We start from the raw sequence: 25587 nt of genomic DNA on the forward strand, positions 1-25587 counted from the left end.
ATATTTGTCTTCCCTTCTGCATGGTAGAGTATAAGGTCAAATCTTAGAATCAAGCAGAAAACCCTAAAGTTAAAGAATGCCTCCACTTTTGTCTCATTTTGTTTAAATATCAATTAGTGAGGCAAGATTTTTAGTCACATTTCTCCCATATGGCACTATGTTCAAATCCATCATTTTATTTTATCTATTGATAATTTGGCAGAATATATTAGTATTATAAAATATCGTTGGTGCACAAGAATAGTGACACAACTCAAAAAAATAGATCTTCCAGAACAGCCATTTAAAAGTTTCTTGTTTCCTGCATCGAAAGTTTCTTGTTTCCTTGCTTTGTCATGATCTTGGATTTTTAAAATTTTCAAATCTTTTGTGGAAATAAATATTAGTGTTTGCTATACATTTCTACAATAAACTCGAAATTGGAAATTTTTGAGTTGTGTCACTATTCTTGTGCACCAGCGATATGTAGTTTTTTGCATCACTAAGTTAGAAATATACTGAATTATCCACAATAATAATACATTAGTCAGTCTAGAAATAGTTAATGGGATATGTACGAGTATAGGCCCAAAATTGACCATGATTAATATACATAATATTTTTTGCTTGATTTATCTAATACTTTTATTATCTATTTTTTCCCCTGCTTCTATGGTATTACAATAATGAAGTAATTGATCTTCCTAACAACCGGAATATAAGCATTTTTTTAAAAAAAGTAAAAATAGAAAAATAATTCACTTCAAGTCAGCTATCCCCTTAATATTGGTATCTTCTTTAAACATAATAATTCATGAAATATAACTAATAGGTTTTATTTTTTCATATTTCTCTATTGGTATTATAAATAGACAAAATATAATGAATTTAGCACCATCTGGGACAAATATATTAAAAGAAATAGCGATAACTGGCAATTATCCAAAAAAGATTGAAGGCAGAGAAATTGAACCAATACAAAAACACTACAAATGTGACTGACTAAGGACGTCAATACAAGACCATGACTTTTGAAATGCATTTCATCAAATAGAAGATAGAAAGGCAGATTGATATATGGGAAATTGATATATTTATTCATATTTTCTGTGGGCTGTGGGCAACCCACAGCCCACAGAAAATATGAATAAATATATCAATTTCCCAGCTTAAGGCAAGAATTTTTGGTCCTTAGGCTGTGTACACATTAGGCGTTTTTAAACACACGTTTTAGAGAACCAAGAGTTCTGCATAGGCATGCATACATACTCAAACGCGTGTTTTCAGCCGAGCACTTTGGGATATATGTGCTGCCATGTTGTTGTACATTCGATTGCGCGCTTTCGGGTAGAGTGGGCATACGTTGGCCGAAATGGACAACGATCATTTTGATACTGGTCTATTAATTGATGAAATCTAAAAGAGACCAACCACCGTCAAATGATTTTATAGATATTTTAAAAGAATTAAAGAACTTGGGTTCATTTTGTCTTAGTTTTAGATACGTCACAAACATTCCCCATGCGTCAGTCTATCTCGTAATATTGGGTGCACCCAAAATTCTCTTTGCCTCTGCCATTGTCTTTTATAGCGACAATGGAGGCGCACACAATCAACGCCATGTCCATTTCCAAACTTAGCCAGTTCGTATGCTCCACTAAACGGTCGTCGAACGCCGAGCTAACGCGCGTTTAAAAACGCCTAGTGTGTACATAGCCTTAGACACATGGATCAATTAGTTAATAGAATCTTTAAACAAAATTGCTGCAAGTTATAAAGAATTTACGATGTTGGAAAATTTACAAGAAAACAAAGTACTCATAATGGACAATGAGACTGACAAAATGAAAATCTTTTACATTCAGTGGACCCAAATGACGCAACAGTTAAATTTATGATCTGGGATACATTTCAGAAAGTACACTTAACTCAAAGAATGTTTGAAAAAATGGCTAGTTCAAAATTGTCTTTGTCTTCTGGCCTGATATGACAAGTACACTATGTAAAAATATGCAGTAACTACTGTACTTTCAGGCAAATAATATCAAAGTTAATCTGCCCAAACAGTGGCAGCCAGAGGAATAATTTGATTTCAATATGTTTGGAAAAACAAGGAGAAAGTGGCACTAGGGTTGGAAATTTGTGTGACAAAAACTGTTAACGAATTTTTCAAAGTATTCTTTTATGCTGGAGTGTGGAGTGCTAACTAATTTGCATAAACATAGTATGAGACTTGTTCTAATCATTACATTCTAATCTTACATATCATTGAAATGTCAAATTCAGAAAAATTTCATTATTAATTAACAAGTATTTAAACAATGTATGTGATGGAAATCTTTGCCTTATCCAAAAAAATTGCAAGCTTCTTATTTGCAAGTTACACCATCTTAGATTGAATTCAACTAAATTTTTGTAGCATTTGTAGGAATGCAAATAAAAGAATATCCAAGCAGGTAGTGACGTTCTACTTTCTGCAGCAGAGGACTTTAATTTGGCCACAAAATTATTCCATTTGATAACTTGTATATCGGCCATGTCACGAAATCTCAATATACAAACTAAACCACTCTCTCTCCAACGAATTCCATTTCATTATAAATTCATTCTGATTTGTCACCAGCAGATGAGCCCGGCATTTCCCGGACAAAAAACAACAACAAAGATTAAGATTAGAAGTACAAAATAATGTAATATTCTGGTAGCCCTAGTGGGCATTCTAGCAGCAGCGGCGTCATTCCATGGTATAAATAATAAATTCCTATTACAAATAAAAATAATAATATACTGAATTTATTGTTAATTTAAATAATAGCTAGGGCACCCCTAGTGGCCATTTTTGACATACCATGATACGCCCAGTTTTTCACTTTTATATAGTTAGATTGTTAAAGTTCAAATTTGTCAACAAAGATTTTGATTTTTATGTCAGGTGGTCCAACAAAAATCTGATACTTGTTGGCAACAAATCGACCTTTTAAATTACAAAATTGATCACTGTGCATCCAAGCGAAGAAACAGTGGTAGAACTCGAAAGGATTTTTCCATTTAAATATTATCAAATTATTTCCAGAAACTTTTTGCCCACAAATTGATTATATCTTGAGACTTACGGTTACTCTAAATATGGCAGTTGGTGGGAGTCAGGCTGTCGAATTGCTCACCAATTTTTGCATTGGCATTTCCTAGAACAGGGATTGGCAACCCACAGCCCACAGAAAATATGAATAAATATATCAATTTCCCAGCTTAAGGAAGTATGCAGAAATGTTATTTTCTACAACTTATGTATGTGAATTAATTTTTACTAAATTCAATGTGGAAAAACTAAAAAAAACCGGCTAACAGACAAAAAAAAAAAAAATTTAAAGCTATCAGTGACTAATATTTAACCAAATATTTCTGATACATTATGTTTACATCAGTTCCAGAAACTAAATTAAGTATACCTATGCTAATTTATAATTATATATAAATAAATAATTGTGATTTACTGACTTTTTTCCCCCCTCTTTTCTCTTGTATGCGGCCCACGGCAATTCAAAAGTTTTGAAATGTGGCCCTTACATAGAAAAAGGTTGCCCATCCCTGTCCTACAATAATTTTAATAGTTTTTACATCCTCTAAGACAGTGGTGTACAAATTTTACAATAAAAAAGCTCTTAAATTGCATCGTTTAGGCTTTATAAACAAAAAATAGGCCGTGAAAATTCGCACAATGAACAATTAACGTACTTATCAGGACGATGAATTTTTTATTTAACATAAGTATTCCAAACAAAAATGCACGTATTCAGAATGATGCAAACACAAAGGTTGACAAACAATTATCTTTACATTTTTTTATTCTCTCTGTTTCTCATAGTTAGCTTCATAATATATTACAAGCATTTTTTCCAAATTTTCAATAGAAAAGTTGCAACGTTTGTCACTGAGAATTAATTTATATGCAGAGAAAGAGCATATAATCCGTCATCTTCAGTAGATGTGTTCCACATCTACTGAAGATGACGGATTATATGCTACGGACAATATTTCAACCTTGGAAGAAGATGAACTGGAAATTTACTTTCAGTTTTTCTCTTCTTTCCTGCCAAAATATCAGCCACAATAAACAAGCACTTTAACCCAAGTCTCTTTTGAAGCACTGCTTTCAACTCTTTCTTTACTTTTTTTTGCAGCAGTTCCTGGTTTGCTCTATTGAGGAGATCAATTTGTTCATATATAGGTTTCCCACTATTTTCAAGAGCAGTAATAGTATCTGCAATGAATATGAAATAACACTTGATGTACAGTACAGTACATCAACTTGTTCTGAACATAAATGTCATTCAAAATTTTCTTGGCTTTAGTTACACAAACTGCATTGTCCGCTAAAGTAACCAGAAGTTTTTTGATATCGAAGAAATCTTCACTGTAGTAGTTAGTACAAAATCTTAGCCATATGCTAAAGATAAAATAGGCATTTGCCTAAAATCCGCTGTCTAAAAATGACAAATAAAACATCTCTAACGCTATATTTGTTAAATAAAACAATTTATTTTAAAATATTTCATATAGTTTTAATTTTATTAATATAAAATTGCATCACGGGGTGTAATTTATTTCCATTATTATTGCATTCTAATTTTTTCAGCTTGGGATATGCACTGGGACTTAAACACTGTATAAGTAATAAATAATAATAATAAAAAATGAATTTGTCTGATTGCATTTTCAAAAATGAAACTTAAGAAGTTTAATTTAAGAATTAAAGTAAAGCTTTGCGGAAAATGAAACGAAAAATTAATAAAAACTTTCTAAAAATATGAAAACAGACTAAACTTTGTGTTTTAGGCAAAAATAGACAGCAACCTCAAAATAAGCATTTTTAGGCATTATAAAATACCATTGTTTCGGTCTAAATGTTCATACAAAATCTTAACCATGTATATGCCAAAGAAAAAAATAGGCATTTGCCTAAAATCCGCTGTCTACTCATAAGGGTGTGAAAAAAGAAAAGAAATACTTTACAAAGAAAATCTATTTATTATTACTAAGTTATTTTTGTTTACTTAAGTGTAAAACCACATAAATATTTATCTATAGAAATTGAACTTCTCTTGCCTCTATGTTTGCGAAATCTGCTATCAATTTTCATGTATCCAAGCAATGTAAGGTTTCATGTTCAATTGAAAATATAGCTAAATTGTTGCTAGTGCGTTAGTTTTTTTTATAATTTTAACTTTGAAAAGGACCCTTCGCCAAATGCAACTGAAACCGGCAATGTAAGTAATATTCTTAGTGCTATTGCTGTGTTCGGAAATGTTGAAGTTAAGTCATTTGTAAAAAGATATTGTAATAAGGTTTGAGGATCATTAGACTGGTTTTCTGGAAAATGCAACTTTAAAGTGTTGATTTCATTAAAGCAACTACTTTCTTCAAATACGGCCTTACAGCTGAAGAAAATGCCTTTAACGGATGCAGGCCCCGATCTGTTCTGTGACATATCCACGAACAAAATTCGCCCATATATCCCGATTAAATTCCGTAGGCAAGTCTTCAACGCCACACACAATCTGGCTCATCCCGGGATAAGAGCTACCACCTCTTATCCCGGGATAAGAGGTGGTAGCTCTAAAAAATTAATAACTTAATAGCTCTTAAATTAATAACTAGTCGTTTTGTTTGGCCTTCAATCAGAAAGGACTCACGTATGTAGGCCAAAACCTGCATACCATGCCAACGAGCGAAAATTCTTAGGCACATGTGGAGCCCTGTTCAAAATCTTCAGGCCCCTGACGCCCGTTTCGAACACGTGCATATGGATATTGTAGGTCCCCTTCCACCTTCGCAAGGTAACATATATTGCCTCACACTTATTGACAGGTCACCCGTTGGGTGGAGGCTTTCCCGATGGCCGACTGTACGGCAGAGACTGTAGCAAAGGTTTTTTACGGTCAATGGGTCGCGCGTTACGGTGTACCTAAGACGGTCACTACTGATCAGGGTAGACAATTCGAATCGCACCTGTTCCGAGCTTTGACCAAATTATTGGGCAGCAACCACATACACACGACAGCCTTTCACCCAGCGGCCAACGGCCTGGTGGAGAACATCCACCGCAGACTTAAATCGGCTCTCAAGGCTTGCTTGACCGACCGCTGGACAGAGGTCCTACCGTCAGTGCTGCTAAGGATGCGAACCGCCTTTAAAGAAGACATCAAGGCAACAACCGCCAAACTCGTCTATGGGACAACCTTACGATTACCCGGTGAATTCCTCGCCCCTACATCGACAGACTCAAACGCAGCAGTTTTCGTCCAGCAGCTCAAAGAGCAAATGCATCAACTGACACCAATTCCAACGAGATGTCACGGGACAAAGAAAATATTCGTCCCCCAGGACCTACGGAGCTGCACCCACATTTTCGTGCGGCACGACGCAGTACGGCCACCTCTGTACCCGCCGTACGACGGACCATTTCCCATACTGCAGCATGCAGACAAATTTTTCAAAGTCCGCGTACGGCAAAAAGAGACAGTTATCTCCATAGACAGACTTAAACCAGCTTATTGTCTGGCGGAACACCTTTCACCAAGCGAGCAACCACCAACAGACGACAAACAAGAGACAGACACGGGACAAGTTCCCCGTTCAACAGAAGTACAAGATCCTAAACCATCGAGCACCACGCACTCGAAGCAAGAAGCCGAAACCAAAACCACGACGCGCTCCGGAAGACGCGTCCGTTTCCCGGCACGTTTTCTCTAGCCTCACGATCGTTTACACTAGGAAGGGGGTACTGATGCGGTCGGCAACACTGCGCCTGACCACCGTCCCCAACCCGTGTGACGTCAGAGGTCGAGGTTGACACTTTTTTTCGGTCGACGTCTTCAGGTTCGGACGTTCGTCTCGTCCTCTCCAACCCTTGTCTACATGATCGGCGTTGTTCTAACCATCTGTACATAGAGTTGTAATTATCGGAAATAAACTAGTGAAAACGACATTAGGATCCTTCCTTCAATCCTAGAATATCTAACTCGACTCCACGACAATTCCGTTCATGGATGAAATCGGATTGAGCGATCTAACCGATTTCGACTATTTAGAGGAATCAGTAACGGTCCCCACAGTACGAATTGCGAACGGCAGTATAATTTAAAATATATTATATAAGATTTACCGTTAATAATAATAATAATAAATATTTAAAAACATTTTCTAAATATAATTCTTTAAAAATAATAATTATAAATTTTAATCAAGAGGGGGCGCTTTATCGATGACGTCAATCGAAGCGGGCAAGACGAAAACTGCCGAAGGTTCGTTTTCCACGACATATTTTATTTAATTTATCGATTGCGTAAAGTAAGTAATGCTTAATAACGGATTAGATATTACTTTAAAGTCATTGACTTGTCTAAAGGATGGACTTTTACCGTAATTTCTATCAAAGAGCCTACACCAATACTCGTGTTCTATAATAATGGGTACGTTCGTAAAGTCGAATGAGTTAAACGAGAATGACGTCATCGTTATTCTTATTTCGTTAGACTTTTCGAACGATTCGTTTAGAACTAAATGGCTATTTCTAAAATCGAAGATACAAATGTTGCTAGTACAGCCTTATCCGAAATATTGCTTCGGGTGGACAGTTACTTCAATCATTTCATCTTTTAATTCACAATTTAAACAACTCGAGTAGATTTAGAAACATCGATATCGTCGGGCGTCATTTTCTTAACGAAGTAAACTAACTCAAAGAGAAACAAAACACCTTTTTTGCCGAGAAATAAATATAATTCTAAAAAACAACCGGGTTAGACTGAAGCAAAAGGTATCCAGCTAAAATAAGGTCTTAAAGTTAATATTAACGAATAAATATAGATATATCTAGATGTAATTTGACACGCTGAATCGATTGGTATTAAAAAAATTTACTTACGATCAACCGTTTAAAAGTTACGAACGATTTTTTATTTCCGGCTATTTGCTTCGTTTAAGAATAACTTTATTAAGAAATACGCAGGCACTCGTCAATATTAACAAAACTAATTACTTTAATTCACCATAATACATTCCATCTACGAGAGAAAGCGACATTAAAAATGCTAAAATGGTGTCGTTAGCCAGCGAACATAACCACGACCATGTAACCACGACAAGGGTGTAGGACAACTGACGCAGGGAAATTTTCCCTCGCTGGTGGAGAATGTGTTGAGCGTGACGTCACTTCCACAATTCCCTACACACACGTGTGCAGTAACAGAAATAGTTAACACGATAATATAATTATTATATATTATTTAAAACAAAAGTAAAAATTTAATAACAAATTTAGGTTTCCTCATGTTACTTTGTAATTACTAAATTACTTTGTAATTTGTAACAACATTAAACGTCTTTAGTTCTTTATTCCAAGATGTTGTCTGTTATGCAAAAGGTATCCAGCTATAATTGCATTTTATAAGCATTCTTTCCTCGCCGCTTCACATCTAGGGGTTTATACAGTATACATATACTACACACTCGTCATTAGAGCCTTCCTACACCCATTTTATATCACTTATACAGCGACGGATGCTTTTACCCTAGATGCTGGCTGCTCTTTACTCNGACGTCACTTCCACAATTCCCTACACACACGTGTGCAGTAACAGAAATAGTTAACACGATAATATAATTATTATATATTATTTAAAACAAAAGTAAAAATTTAATAACAAATTTAGGTTTCCTCATGTTACTTTGTAATTACTAAATTACTTTGTAATTTGTAACAACATTAAACGTCTTTAGTTCTTTATTCCAAGATGTTGTCTGTTATGCAAAAGGTATCCAGCTATAATTGCATTTTATAAGCATTCTTTCCTCGCCGCTTCACATCTAGGGGTTTATACAGTATACATATACTACACACTCGTCATTAGAGCCTTCCTACACCCATTTTATATCACTTATACAGCGACGGATGCTTTTACCCTAGATGCTGGCTGCTCTTATATGCAAGTAGTATATCTGAAGTACAGAGCTCCCAAAAGGAGCTCTGTACTTCAGATATACTAATAATATCAATATATTCTATATAATAATACTAATATATTATAAAAATAGCAGATTGTCATTGGCAACGGCAAACGAGTGGAAACATCATTTGCACTTGTTTGCAGAAAGTCCGTTGCTCGAGTCACGTAACTGCCAAACAGAAAGTCTGTTGTTCGCAGCGTCCATTATTCGAGGCACCACTGTAATTATGTCGTCAATGTATTTTTTATAGAATTTTATACCTGTATAAATAATAATAATGATTTTCTCATCTATGTATATCATGACTAGTTCTGCCGATTTTGGTCCTATAACGGACCCCATGCTAATTCCTGTTTGCTATGTATAAAATTTTTCGTTTTTGATGAAATAATTACAGTAGAGTATCGATTATCCAAATACCGATAAACTGAAATATCGGTTAACCAAAAGTATTCCAGTCGGCAAATTCAAATTTTTGCTAGTGCTGTGGCGTTGCATCACTCTCCCCCGCCCTGCCAACCCAAACTGTAGGCCTACTTTAATATACTACTTTATGTAATGTATGTATTTGTAAGACGTGATACAAATTATATACAGTAACAGTTTTGTTTAATATATTTTTTGTAAATGATCAGTTATCCAAACAACCACAGTCCTGAATTGTTTTGGTACTTGATGCTCTACTTCTGTCGGCCAATTCTATTAGATCTGTTTCTTCTTTCGGTACTTCAGTTTTTCTTAATATATCTTCTATTAGTTCCCACTACTATGTTTAAACTGGCTATTTTATAATATTTATTTATTTATCAAAAGGTTTATTAAGTTTTATTTATAAAAATTTAGGGAAATGGTATTAATGCCTCGGATATTAAGAAATTAGAAACAGCTGGCTTTCATACTGTAGAAGCGGTTGCATTTGCACCAAAAAAGCAACTGATTAGCATAAAGGGAATCAGCGAAGTAAAGGCAAATAAAATATTGGTATGTGGTTTGCTCATCGTCGTCATTTAAACAAATAACTGTCTTTTATAATATATTTTGATCATTCTTAGATGGAGGCCATGAAAATGGTTCCGATGGGATTTACGACAGCCACAGAATTTCATCAGAAAAGATCAGAAATTATTCAAATCACTACAGGATCTAAAGAATTAGATAAGTTATTAGAAGGTAATACTAAAATTTATTTGTGTTCTTAATGAATTTCTTTAATTAAATTAGTGACTTGAAATTTTATATGCAATCTTTTTGATATAGTATACAATGACACTTCACACCAACAAAGTTATTCTATGATTATAACATATATGATATATGATCCTGTAATGCCACAACACTTACGTGTTGTGGCGTTACAGGAGTGGAGTCTTGGAGAATGAACTCGTCCAACTTTAGAAAATGAACTCGTCCACTAGCACTTTCAGTAGTATATAACTACCGTCTTCAGGCGGTCTATCGGATACAACAGCTTGTGATTTTTGAACACTTATCCGACGGTTTCACAAATTTCGGATATTCGAAATTTTAGAACAATATTTCCGTCGAATTAACTGATTTTTCGTTTTTGAATGTTATTTAAAACTCGTTTTTTGCATCATAGCACGTGGAACGAAAACAGTTTTTCTTAAGCATGGTTTAGGAAGAATAAGGCCGTAAAAGAGCCCAGAACATGCATTAAGTATAAGTTATGTCAAAAGGACATCCAAGTAGCAAAGACTTTAACATCGTTCTGAGCTCTTTTACAGCCTTATTCTTCCTAAACCATGCTTAAGAAAAACTGTTTTCATTCCACGTGCTATGATGCAAAAAACGATTTTTAAATAACATTCGAAAACAAAAAATCAGTTAATTCGACGGAAATATTGTTCGAAAATTTCGAATATCCGAAATTTGTGAAACCGTTGGATAAGTGTTCGAAAATCACAAGCTGTTGTATCCGATAGACCACCTGAAGACGGTAGTTATATACTACTGAAAGTGCTAGCGGACGAGTTCATTTTCTAAAGTTGGACGAGATCATTCTCCAAGACTCCACTCCTGTAACGCCACAACACGTAAGTGTTATAATCATAGAATCTTTTTGAATATGTGGCATTGAAACTGGTTCCATAACAGAAATATTTGGTGAATTTCGGACAGGAAAAACTCAATTGTGTCACACACTTGCGGTTACTTGTCAGGTAAGTTTTGTGATCCTTTAAAATAACATAAATTTTTGCATTTTTTTAGTTATTTGTTCCCAGTCTATTAACTATTTCACTGTCACTTGATATTTCATCACCTTAGTGTTGTGCAAAAAATAAGCACTTGACAATATATCAACAACAACAAATATCTTTAATTTTAATGAAAAATTTTTATCTTAGATTTTTAATTAATTTAAATCTTACTGTTTGTAAGATATATACATTAATACCCCAAACTTACGCAATAGGTGGGACCGAGCGATAACAGCATAAGTCAAATTTGCTAAGTCGGGGTATAATTTCATAATTTTTGTAAAATCTAAGTCGGGTGTATGTAAGCTAATAAATGTTCTCGTTAATCTTATCTTGTGTTTTGAATCAAAAGACGAAATAAGATTAATGAGTTCACGGTTACAAGAAATCACAACATACAGTCTTTCAAGTCTCCGTAGATATAACAAACACAGAAATAAATAACACAAAATAAATTGTAGCTATGTGTCAATTCCACACGACATGTCCGAACATGTAAGCTGAACAATAGTGTGGGGGGAGTGAGTAATCAAGAGTTGCGTGGCGCACTCAAAAAGACAAATCAACGAGATTTGAAAATCGCGTAACTCCATGTTTGTGTAAGTCGGAGAAGCATAAGTCGAGGTATTACTGTATATATATAACTGAAATGCTGAAATCGTGTGACGACACAGTGTTTGTGGGAGATATGCTAGTCAAAGGCTTGAGCAGAGCAGATGCACGAGATCGTTATCAGCTCTCAATGGTTATTTTTTTTATCTCACTGCTAATTCTAATATGTTGTGGAAAAAAAAAAAAAAACAAATAACTCTTGCTTTGCTATGGAAAAAAGGTGATGAATATATATATAAATAAATATATATATACAGTGGATGATCGGTTAACAATCATAATCCATTCCATGACTTTGTTCGTTAACCGATTATCGATTTACCATAGGTTTTTATGGGAATTTTATTAATTCATACCGGAGACGCCAAAAAATAAAAAATATAAAATATATATACTTTTTTACTACGTTAATTTATATGTAATAGTAAAAATACATATACAGTTTAACCCGATTATAACGACATCGGATGTAACGACAACCCTAATATAATGTCAAATTTTTATCGGTCCCACGATTTTATAATACTATACTAGATAATGTTAAAAAAACCCACTTATAACGACATGCTTTAACGTCATATTTGAAGCACTCTTAAATTTACAAAATTAAATTATAAATTTTATTTATCAAAGAAAATATTACGTCTTCAGTCCTAGGGTCAGAGTCCGCTTCCTAGAACGATTGTGGGTGGTACTGTCACCACCTGATTCGGTGGGGTGAGGTGTGCCACCCCTTTAAACAACGTGACAGTGGGTTAGTCTGCTTAGCTCTCATACTCGTGTTGTAGTTTAGCATCAAATCAGGTAAAATGGCTAGCTTAAAAAGGAAAGCGTTAACGTTAGNTAAGGGTGGTACTGTCACCACCTGATTCGGTGGGGTGAGGTGTGCCACCCCTTTAAACAACGTGACAGTGGGTTAGTCTGCTTAGCTCTCATACTCGTGTTGTAGTTTAGCATCAAATCAGGTAAAATGGCTAGCTTAAAAAGGAAAGCGTAAACGTTAGGCTGCAAAGTAGAAATAATTAAAGCAGTTGAAAGTGGAAGAAAAAAGGCAGATGTATGCAGAGACTTTGGTTTAACAAATTCTACAGGTCTCGTAAAACTTCATCGGAAATAATGAACAAAATGTACGACTTAGAAAATGACATTGATAAACAATTTTTAGGTGAAAAATGCCTACAATCTAAAATAAATGACTTTTTTTAAGTGAATATTTTTATTGTTTCTTTTTAATTGATATACATTAATTTAACCTAAAAGTGAAAGATATTGGACTTCATGTCCATTGATAGATAAACAAGAAACAAGAAAATTATCATCCAGGTGTTAACGCCTGGATGATAATTTTATCGTTTCTTGCTTAATTTAACTTTTTGTTGCCTTTTGATTCGATGATATTCTCAAAACCGAAAGTGCCGCCTTTATTGAAACTTGACAAATAAAAATTTGTTATAAAAAATAATTTTTGAAATTTTTTATATCATCGTTGTAAATTTAGACATAATGTAAATAAAGTTGATTTAAATATTTAGTTTGCACTTTTATACATCGATATTAAATTAGATGAATTTTATAATAGATTCTTAAACAGACTTGATACTTTTATGTGACTGAAATCATGACCCCGCAGATAACGGCACTCGGTTATAACGTCAAAAAATTGCCGGTCCCATGGATGATGTTATAAGCAGGTTAAACTGTATATGCAGTATTGCATTTTTATTAGACATGTTTTTTCCGTTTGTGGGGGTTAAAGAATCTGTCCAATGTCGATTGCTTTTCTCTTTTCTTCAGGATTTTTCAGAAGTAATGAATAGTATTGCAATTGTAGCAATCCCCAACCCCATTAATCTTATTCTGGTTTGGATGCCACTTGGATGATCGTTGTTCTGACATCCCTGGAGTTTTGTCGTCAGATCAATTTCAGGTTCCATTATGGGCTCTAAAATGCTCTTTATTTCTCAGATGTGATTTTCATTACTCCATCAGCAGCTTGAGACTTCTTGATATATCTTTCATAGCTAAGATTGTGCCTACTATAGATCTGTTGAAGCCATACTGCCTAGTAACATCAGACATATTGTGCCACTTTCTACCTTGGCTCTTATTATCTCTTACTTGGTTTTTATGGTGAGCACAGTTCTTGACACTCCTTTTTTTATGCTCCATAATATTATCAGTTTCTTTTTTAAATAAAAAGTTCAGAGAACAGAAATCAACTAGCCCACAAAAAATTATTTAAATGCAAGGTACGGATGAAATTCAAAATTTGGTATTAAAAGGTTAACGAATATCTGATGAGACATCTTTCACATTTTGTAAATAAACCCCGACGCAAAACTTAACAAGTACCTGTCTGACAGTCTCGGAAGAGTATAAAAAATTATTTGTTAGAAAGGTAAAAAAAAAAAAGCTGGAATTACAGGGGACAGTTTCAAAATTCGGAGGGATACTATCCGATCGGTATCGGGTTGAGTGTCCTTGCTGATGTGTCCGGCGCTCCGAAAGGTTTCGAATTGTTACCTGAAGACAAGAGAAAATCAATCGGTATTCGTTATTTTCCGTTGCTTCTTTTTATGTTTGTTCAGTAAAGTAGTCGTTATCCGATCATAAAAATCTTTCACGATAGTGTTCCGTTATCTGATTTGTTTGCTATCTGAACTGTTTGTTAACTGATCACCCACTGTATATTATATATATATATAATATTATATTATATTATATATAAATACATATATTTATATATAACTATACAAAATGTTATATATATATATAAAATAACTTTTGTATAGTTTTGTTTATTTGTGATTTATTTATTTATTTAAAACAAAAAAAAACATGCACAAAGTTTTTTTTCGTTATTTTTTTAATATTATTTTATTTTTTGTTATACTTCTGTTTGTTGCTAAATTGGCAAGTTGTACATTTATATTTGTAATTTATATAATATATTTTATAATTATTTCAAACAAAGAAAACTTGCAATCTTTTGTTTTATTATTAGTATTTGATTGTTTATTTTTTTTTTCTAGTTTTGTTTTGCTGTTCCATTATACTTTTGTTTACTGTTATGTCCAGTAAATCCTACATAAATATTTATTATTTATATAATTTATGGTATTGTTTATAAATAAATAAAACAATACACAATACAATAAATTATATAAATAATATATATATATGTATATAGCAGGGATGCACAACCTTTTCTGAAGAAGGGCCAAATTAGGATTAAGTTTACTGACTGGGGGCCGGACCTCCAAGTGATTAATGCGATGTCTGATGCAATTTGCGAGATTCTTTGTTGTATCGTCATGTGGTTAAGACTGATTGTTTGAAAACACTGTCTTCTCAGGACACATCTCACTTGCAATGATAAGACACTTTCTTATCATATAGCCATCTGTGAAAGGTTTCCCATTCTTGGCTATTAAAGCAGATATTTCTAGGCTGGCTTCAACAGCCGCATCCAATTCTCCAGATTGTTTCTTGAACACATTTTGTTGGCTGATTAGTGATCGTCATAACGATTCGATTTTCCGTTTGCGTTCCGTACCTTGCAGAAGGAAATCCTTGTGTTGGCTTTCATGATGTCGCTTCAGGTTGAATTCTTTTGGCACTGCTATTGTTCCATTGCACAAAAGGCAAATAATGCTGTTGTTCTGTTGCACAAAACAGTACTTGTTAGTCCACACTTCCACTTCTTGAAACTGATGATTCTCGCGATTGACCTTGCGTTTAATGCCCGGCGCCATACTGTTCACTCTGCAAAACAATGTCTCATTGTGCCGAAAATTCTGAGGCCCGCAACAAATCATGTTTGAGATAAGGCAAGCTAGACTACCACGTGCTTTGTTCTGTATCCACTCTGACCAAAGACTAAAGAGGCGGGGACAGAAGACTATTACGCACACGTGGCCAGGCAGGTCTTAATTCGTTCGACCCCTGTCCGGGCGTCTCCACCATTTCTCAGAATTTGTGAGTCAGATCGTCAACATGCCAGGTGCAGGACACTAATCCATCATAAATGTGGTTACCATTCTTACCTAAATTATATTTATGGCCCGTCAGTTTTACCCCCGTGTTCAGAAATGAATCAAAAGTGATTAACACAGTGCAGTGGAAAATCTGAATATTTTAAATATAATTATTAAAATTGCGATATCTCGTTTCAAATTGGCGCTAGAATCAATCTGTTTTTTTTTTTTTTTCTGTCCTAAATATATCACAGTTTACGACTGTTAAATTTCAAATAAAATAAAAATTAAAAATAATAATTTAATTTTAAATTTACGAAAAAAAGAATGTAAAAATAAAAGTAAATAAAAAGTTCCAATTAATTTACTACTTAAATAACCTAAATATATCTGTTTTCTTTCAAACAAAAAAAACCGCAGCTTTCTAGCTACACGGAATCATTTTACAACCCTCTTTGTTGACAAGTTTATGGCTTGACGCGGTTTGTAATAATTATTAAATCCAAAATATTTTAATGCAAATGGCTTCCTTTTAGTCGTAATGACTCTATTCCAACTACAGTATTAATTTTCTTGGTCCAACTTAATAATAATAAATTTGATGTGAAAAATTTTTTTTCTATTCTTTGTCTATGGAGAGATATTGTTGTAAATTATTGGTTTTATAGCTTTTTGTACATTCCTTTTTGAACTCTGGTTAGTTTTTTTCTAGTTTGAATGACATTAGGTTGACGAATAAGCGTCTTTTCAGAAAAGATTGATTCAAATTCGACTATACCAATCAGAATCTAGAATGTAAACAAATGCTAAAAAATCGTTATTTTCATGGTTTTTCAGCGCTATTTTCACTTATTTTTGTTATTTGACGCTATTTAGACGAATAGGCAAGTTTTCCGAAGCATAAAATTGAAGATTTCCCGCCAAAATAGAAACTTCCCGATAACATCGGAAATGACGTTCTAACATCATTTTAAAATATTCGATATCTAAAGCAGAAAGTGTTAGCTAAAAATAGACTTATTTATAGAACAATCCCCCATTTCTCACCTCAGGGAAAGTCATAAAACAGTTGGGTGCTAATGACTTTGTGAAAGGGAAAAAGTTCTACACTTAGAAACTTCGAAAGAAGGGATTTGGCCTGTACCGTCCGCGGGCCGCATAAACATTGATAGGGGGCCGTATGTGGCCCGCGGGCCGCAGGTTGTGCACCCCTGTATAGGTTTTATTGATAAAACAATTAACAAAACTATAATAAAACATCAAACGAATGAAAGTAAACTAAGAAAAATAAAACATTGTATGTGTTTTTCTTTGTTTAAAAAATTATGACTGAATATAATTACACATATAATCAACTTATATATGTAGGAATTATGAAAAGAAAAACATAAGGATTATAAAACAATAAAACAAATTTGAAAAAAACAAAATAATGCACATGTTTCCTTTGTTTGGAAAAATTAGAGTTTTGTATAAAATTTGAATTTTTTTTTAATTATCGTTTTTTATTATTTGTTTTTTAAACACATGTTTTTTTTCATAATATACATCGAAATTAGTTTTTATACTAAAATATCAATCTCATTTAACAGAATTACAATAACCATTAATATGTACTTTTTAATATAAGTAAGAATTGCTTTTCATTAATTATGTCAATATGTACTGTACCAAAATGTAAAGGACAAACTTCTGATTCAAGCTAGCTCGGTGAATGAATAAAAATAAATTATTTTATAAACAATTTTTTTTGTAACTAATTTTTGATATTAATAAATAAAAACTAAATAATCATAAACTACAAAAACGTGTACACGGGATTCTTTCCTAAATGGTACGATAAAAATTGAATTTTTAACAAATTTTAAAATAATATATGTCTAGTGGCCAGTGTTTCCATTTACCCGCCATAGCACGTATTTTACCCCTAAAATCTTAATTTACCCTCCCAATTTTAGCATGGGGGTATTTTTACCTGTCCAAAAATTGAGAAAACTAAGAAAATTTGATTTTTAAAAATTCTAAACTGATGTTTGTTTTAGTATGTAAACTGACAGCCAAATTCAATCTTACAATAAAATACAAGTTCAAAGTGAAATTGCTAAAAAGACAGCAACACTGGTTTCTTTTATTCATTAGTGTGCTGAGCAGTTGCTATTGGCAGTGACGTTATTGTTGACGAATGTTGGAAACACTTTTGCTGGAAAAAGAGCTGATTCGGTTATATCAAAATGGCTGTGTAGTGTTGTTTTCATAAACAAAAATAATAGTAATAAAAAATAAGAATTTTTTATTATTATCCATTACAAGGTTATTTTAAAAAATTACTTGAATCAAAAGGTAAAAATTAAATTTATTTTTAAAATAGCAAAAAATTGATTATTAATTGGCAGTCGAAAAAGATACTTTTGCATGGAGGCATTCATTTTGTAAGCACTATTGTTAACGTAGTTGAGAGATGCTGCCAGTATGCTGAAATCACACCTTAAGCATACTGACAATAGGCTTAATAATTGAACATATGTGTTAAAAGCACTGCAAGACGTGCTGAATATAAGAATGCATGGAAGATGATGTGACAGTTTGGTTGTGCTGAAATCGAGGCTTGATGAGAAAGACTTTCTTGTTAGCCTCATGCTGAAATCGTGTGACGACACAGTGTTTGTGGGAGATGTGCTAGTCAAAGGCTTGAGCAGAGCAGATCCACGAGATCGTTATCAGCGCTCAATGGTTGTTTTTTTATCTCGCTACTAATTCTAATACGTTGTCGAGAAAAAAACAAATAACTCTTGGTTTGCTATGGAAAAAAGGTGATGAATATGTGAATCCAGAAGCTGAAATATACTTCATGCAATGATGTCATTGAGTGAACTGTCTGTTTCTGAAGTTAAAAAGCCAAAATCTGTACTTTTAAGTAAGTGGCACAATGAATTTCCATGGATTTCGTACAATTCAGTGAATGGAAAAGCTATCTGTTAAGTATGATAGCTTTTCCATTCACATGATGTTAAGTGTAGAGATGCAGGAAGTAAGATGGTTATGGCAGCTGGTATAACAAACTTACAACACTTGAATTTTGTCCATCATGAACAGACTAGTGAACATAAAAGTGCAAATAGGACAAATGCAGACTCATATTGATAAATGTGCAGATCAGGTCAGTGAATGGGATCTTGTTGTGTTTTGGACTGTTTATACAGTAGCCAAAGAAGACATTTCAGACAGGAAATACCAGGCTTTTATGATGATACAAAAAGCCAATGCAGTTTAATGTATAACACAGTCCTATATCAATTTACATCATAGTTGAATAACAGATTGAAACTTGCATGCATTTCTGATGTTTTCACACAGCAGCTTGAAAAGGATATGAATAATAGCCCTTTTATTTCATTGTTGATTGATGAGTCTACAGATGTAGCTGTATCAAAGAAACTGATAATCTTTGTTAAATTATTTAAACAGCAACTTGAAATACACTTCTGGGCAAATTTAACTATACCATCTTGCATGGAATGCAATTCTGATGACATCATGAAAATGATTTGTCAGTTTTTGGGAGAAAAAAAATTCCATTAACTAACATTTTAGGACTTGGCACAGATGGAGCAGCTATTATGACTGGCAGAATCAATGGTGTAGGTGTGCAACTCAAAAACAAAAGTCCATTACATACAGTGTATCACATTCACTGTATGGCTCATAAACTATTTGTGTGTGTGAGCCAAGCAGCAGAAGGCATTGAAGCATTTACTAGAGTACAAGATACAATTACAGTAATAGCTTATGTAGATGAATTAAAATATTTACACATTATCATGGGAGAGCTACAAGAAATGCAAAAGATACTGGAAGAGAAGGTTTTAACTTTAAAGTTACAGCATTCCATTTGATGGCTTTCACAAGGCTGTGCAGTTTATGTTCTATTTAAAAGTTATGATGCTCTTGTTTTAGTACTCAAAAATCAATGTGAATCATCTGGAAGAAAAAATGCCATGACAAGGCATTTGGAATTTTGAAAACAACTGATTATTCATTTATAGCTCTACTGTGTTTACTTTATGATGATCTGGAAATAATTGATAAACTCTCTCATGCTTTTCAGTCAAATAACTTAAATTTCATAAAAGTAATTGAAAGAGTTGAGACATCCAAACATAGACTCCAAATGATGAAAACTATTTATGGTCCAAAGTTGAAAAGCTTCATTGCTGAAATTCAAAATAAGGAAGGATACTATCACGATATTAAATTACACATTTCATCATCAGCAAAGGAACTTTTTGAAAAAAATAAAGACAGATTTCTGAATATGTTAACTGATGATCTGAATGGTTTGATAGTTCTACAATGGAGCTCTTCAAAGCATTTGACTTAACTTTAAATGCAGCGTCATTGCCATCCCTGTCAACACATGATGATGCACTCAAAAAAATTATCTCAATATAATGTAAAGATGAACTCCAAAACATTTATTCTAACTCTTTACCACAAGAGAGTGGACTCAGAGCAGACTAGATTCATTAAGTTAAGTATCTTTGTGAAAAATATAATGCTATGAAGTTCCCCGACTTCAGCAAAATAATTTGTGAAGCTACAGTCGACGGTGATGCCAGTGAACCTTTATACTTAGAATTTCGAAAATTGTTTATTATTGCCCATATATTGCCATTTTCCATAGCATCCTGTGAGCGGAGGTTTTCAACTCAAAACAGGAACAAGTGTGAGAGAGGAAATAGACTTCGTGACAAACGTGGAAATTCTGAATAATATATCATGTAAAGAACTGTCTTTTTACATGGAAGAAATTAAAGTGCAACATGAATTTTTCAGAAGCTATAATTAAATTCAAGAGAAATTTTAAAAATTGAAGTCGAAAGTTAGCAAACATTTGGCATTCATTTTGACTTACTTAATATTTTCTTCATGCATTTTTTTATTTTTTCACTAAGCTGCAATTTAAACAGAAAACACAATCCCATACATTCAGACTTTACAGCTGTAATCCCTTCAGATTGGGTAGTGAATGAGTTGCCTCCACAATCCTATAACTACATTAATTCTATTTAATGTAGCTATGTGCTATTGCTAAATTCTAATATGGGTAAAATACCCCTTCAAATTTTGGTGAAGGGTATTTACTAGTGATGTAACAAATATTCGGTTACTATTCGGTATTCGGCTTATTTTTCGCTATTCGGCCAAATACCGAATACCTAAAAACAGGAGTAAGAAATAACAAAAACACAGTAAATTAATCATTTTGATATTTAGATTTAATGTTGTTGGGTTAGTGTTGTTTGTTTACATTTATTTATAACTTATAACATGCACAAAATAAAAAAAAATAATAATAGTCACATGTATTCACAATTTATAATTACAAAGATCAGCACATGTACACACCTATTCGTTTGAGAATTGTCGCACACCTGTGAGGGTCTGACCCTGCCTATCCTTTTTAAGCGCTTGTCTTTCCTCTATCCTTTCTCTTTCCTCCATATCTCTAGTCCACGTATGACTATGCATACATCATAATACATGCCCACGATACTTTCGATTCATCACTTTTCCGTCATAGTTTTTCAATTTTATAATTATGTGACTCACAGCCTGATGATAACGGAGAAAAGAGACAGATAGGATGTTGGTATATGTCACAGTTATGATTTCACAGATTCCCGAACAATCCCATAGTAGCCTGAACGGTCCCAGGCTTTCGCCCATGCACGCTAAGTGACTTCCATTACAAGCATTTAGCTTTCTGAAGTTTACGACGACAATTGTTTGGCATTGACGGCTGCAAATTTCATGCCAATAAGCTGCTTCAACTTGTTTGATTATGTTATCAACTCAATTTCATACTTATTTTCACATTTTCACTTCGCGGTCCTTCTCTGTTCTTTTTCCGTTATTTACATGTATAGGTCATTTCATTGTTATTCACATTTGATATCATCATATATCGCATACTGCCATGATGCTCTTGTCTGTCTGCTACAACTGTCAAGAAGTAACACAATTGGCGAAGCATAGTGACAGCGGGCCAATAGAGAGCAGGGTCCTTGCCATAATGAGGTTTGCGCACCAATTTTTGTATGTGCATTAATCAAGCCGAATATTCGGCTATTCGGCCACGCTTCTGGCCAAATATTCAGTATTCGGCCTCAGGCCAAATATACTATTTGTTGCAACAGTAGTATTTACCCATTGAGTTAATATTCCCCATGAACTCTGACTGATATTTGCCTTGAGCATTTTCAAGCTACAAGCACAGTAGAACCAGTTGTCAGTAGAAGGGTTAATTTACATACTATAGACCTTAGTCTGTATGGATTTTTATTGAAAAATGCTGCATGGTTTTTCTGACATTCCTTATCTTTAAAAGTTAAATGATGAATGCTTAGTTATATCCAGCTCTCTCTGCATCAACAGTTTGTAATTTGGAAAGAGTAAGGAAATGGTCTATCTGATGTTTCTCCAATACTGTACAACTGAGGTAGATTCATCTATCTCGTGGATACATTTCAAATAAAAATTTCACTCCATTCTCCCATAACAAAGAGATATAAATATTTCCTGTAAAAGAAATAGCTGAAATTAGAAATGCTGCTGCTGCTTTCAGCATGAATATTTGTGTCAAAGATACAGAAAAATTTCAGCAACTGCAAATCTGGATTAGTAAAATTTGCACTTTGAAATGGTGGCAGAATCTTGGCTCAAATAACTGGTATTATTGAATACGTGGACTTAATATTTTATGAACTTCAACAATGATTGCAAAAATACTGCCGTGATCAAAAGGTATTGGAAATGGTCCATTTAAGTTGAATGTGTGCAAGAGAGTGCCGCTGTCGTTTTTCATCGTCATCTGTTTTTATTTATACAAACAAATGCTTGTTTTATATGTAAAGGAATTTCGTGCCAACGAGTTTCAAAATGTTAAGTGTAATCAAGCAAAGAATGTGCATTAAATTTTGTATTCATAACAGAATTACTGCTACAAAAACATAGCCTATCATCACCACACGTTTTTTGCAACATTTTCTATCAAAAACAAGAATTTTCAAGTGGTATAAGATGTTTGAGGAAGACAGAACACAAAGATGAACAACACATTGCTCGAGTCCAAAGATTTGGAGTTTAATGATTATCGTTTAAGAGTTAGGGACATTATTGAACATGTCCCAGTATTATTTGGATCTTGTCAAGCAATTTTAAAAGAGTATTCAGGCTTGTGGCACATTGCTTTTAGATTTGTCCCAAAAATGTTGAATTTTTTCAGAAAGATGTTTGAGTGGCTGAGGAAATGCTTTCTCTAGGCAAATTGTTCTTAATGATACCAATATTGGTATATGGTATAAACGTATGGTGGAACTCTATTAAAAATATCATAGATAAGTTTATGAAGACTCAGAGTTACATTGATAATGATGTCAAAAGGATATAGAACAATTTTTACTGCTGCTCTCCAAATATTGACTAATTGTTTACCAATTGATATAGAAATGATGAAATTGTATTTTAGTAAAATAAGGCAAAAACAAAGTTTTGTATTTAAAGGCCTTGAATATGATTTTAGTATTGATGTTGATAATACAAAGATTAAAACTATTAAATATAATATAAATAATTATTGGCATTATGGTAGAGTAGATGGAATATGGAAGTTAAGAGTAGAATAACATCAATGCTTTTCCCTACAGTAGAACAAAGAGTAAGTAAAAATTGGATAGAATTGACTTATTATAATACCCAGTTGTTGAGTCGGCATGGATATTTCCAGCAAAATTTTTATCAGTTTTTGTGGGTTGAAAGTGACATGTGCGAATGTGGAAAAATGGTTACTTTGGAGAAATTTTTGTTTGAATGTGATTATTTAAGAGATGAAACTGATAATATTTTACATATAATGAACATGAATAAAGATGAAAATTGGTCTTTTTAAGATACAGTATTGTGCAAATTAATGTGAACACAAGTGAAAATTTGAAAAAAAAGAAAAAAAAACATTTATTGGTTAAAGATGAATAGAACTGGACACTGGCTTAGTGCAGTGTTTCCCAAACTTTTCAGACCAATGCCACTTTTTAGTGCTTATATTTCTTAAATAACATCATTTAAAAAATAAAAATATTTGTTTCCCTTGTCTTCCACTATTCCTCCTACCCTTTGCCTTCCAGCACCCCTTGAGTCTTCTACTATCATCAAGGGAGTGGATGCATCCACTTTGGGAATTGCTGGCTTAGTGTGTCATTCCCTTTCCATTCTGCCTAGCTTGCAAAGTGGATAAGAGAAAGCAGTTTGTATTGACTTGACTCATTTGTAGGCATTCTTAGCATCCTAGTTAATGCAATTGGAGATAATTGTGAGTCTATTATATATTAATTTTAACACTAATACATTGACTATAGATGAACAAAATGTAGCATCAAAAAAGTCAATTCTCATCTAGTAATAATGAGATTATTGTCAGTTTCTCATGTAGTGACGGATAATTACATTACGACAATGTTAGGTAAATTGAAAATACAGAGTGATTATAATTAAAGTTCTGTTTTCACAATGGTCTGAAATAAGAACTACTGGTCAGATTGGCTTGTCATTTTGCATGAATGTCCATGAATCAATGGAATTTTGTTTGGTGAAGAAAAAATTTAGTTTAAAAATTTACTGTTGGGTGGCCTGTGATGTGTACTGTATAAGTAGTTTGCATCAAAAGATGCAAATTACTTCTACGTGACATCATATCCACATCATCTGTACAGAAACACTCAGATCTGTCGTTGAACATGCTATTCTGTGATTTCAGTTTGTATTAGAATGGAAAGGACATCATATTGAACATTTTTTTGTCATTTGTAAATGTTTTTTTACTTTTGTATTGCTTTCCACTATAATAAAGCACAAATTGTCCCCTAGCAGCAAATGTTTGAACTAAATTTTTTCTTTGCCAAACAAAATTCCATTGCTTCACAGATACTCAAACAAAATGTCAAGTCATTCTGACCAATAGTTCTTACTTCAGACCATTGTGAAAGCAGAACTTTAATTATAATCACCCTGTACATCTCTTGCTACGATCTTAAATTTAGAATATTTTCGTGGTCATCGATCTGTGCGTAATAACAGGATATCCGAGTAGTTCCGAATCGTAAGTAAGTGCATTTGGTACAGAGACAACTTTCCAGTTACATAAATTTCATCCTGATTTATTGTAACTTAAAAATATAGCTTACAGCAACAATATTCTTCGATCTGTTAGTGGAGACTAAATCTTCAGGTTTCTTTTCTTACTGAGACAGTCCTAAGAGAAAGGTTCCTCAATGTTCTTTTTGGAATTGATGGCCTTGTTGACTGTAAGAAAGTCTGTAGAAGAATGTTTAGTACTGTTTTGAGTTGGGGTGAAGATAATTCTTCCAAGTAAGGTGTGGCACAATAGGAAGCAATAAAGAGCTCTCTCTCCATGTCCTTGAAATTCTGATTTTTATAACTTTCTGGTTCCAGATCGACCACTTCAATTGGTTGTTTCTACTCATATCTGCTTTCTAATTGGTCGTCACTCATTTACTAAATGTAACGAAATTGGAACCTAGATCTCGGGATGAATCAAAATCATCTGTCCATTTGATCCCAATCAAAGATGGTTGCTTTTAGGACTTACATTATTCTATTGTTAAAATATGAGAAGTACTCTTTTATTTATTTATGTTTTTTTGTGATTAAACATTTCATTTATCTAAACTAAATTTAAATAAAAAAATAATTTTCTTATTTGCACTTGTTATTTT

At 33.4% G+C, this 25587-nt stretch overlaps 1 long non-coding RNA gene across 1 annotated transcript; it reads left to right on the forward strand.

Annotated features, from left to right (window-relative positions):
- Positions 1-7233: 7233 nt before the first annotated feature.
- Positions 7234-25570, forward strand: LOC111639563. The gene is made up of 5 exons (XR_002759103.1): positions 7234-7283; positions 9832-9969; positions 10041-10158; positions 10246-11168; positions 25304-25570. It is a non-coding gene; the product is annotated as an uncharacterized LOC111639563 (long non-coding RNA).
- The last annotated feature ends 17 nt before the right edge of the window (positions 25571-25587 follow it).

Source organism: Centruroides sculpturatus, unplaced genomic scaffold (genome assembly GCF_000671375.1).
Source record: "Centruroides sculpturatus isolate CEXI.00-Female unplaced genomic scaffold, Cexi_2.0 scaffold974, whole genome shotgun sequence".
Taxonomy (NCBI): Eukaryota; Metazoa; Arthropoda; class Arachnida; order Scorpiones; family Buthidae; genus Centruroides; species Centruroides sculpturatus.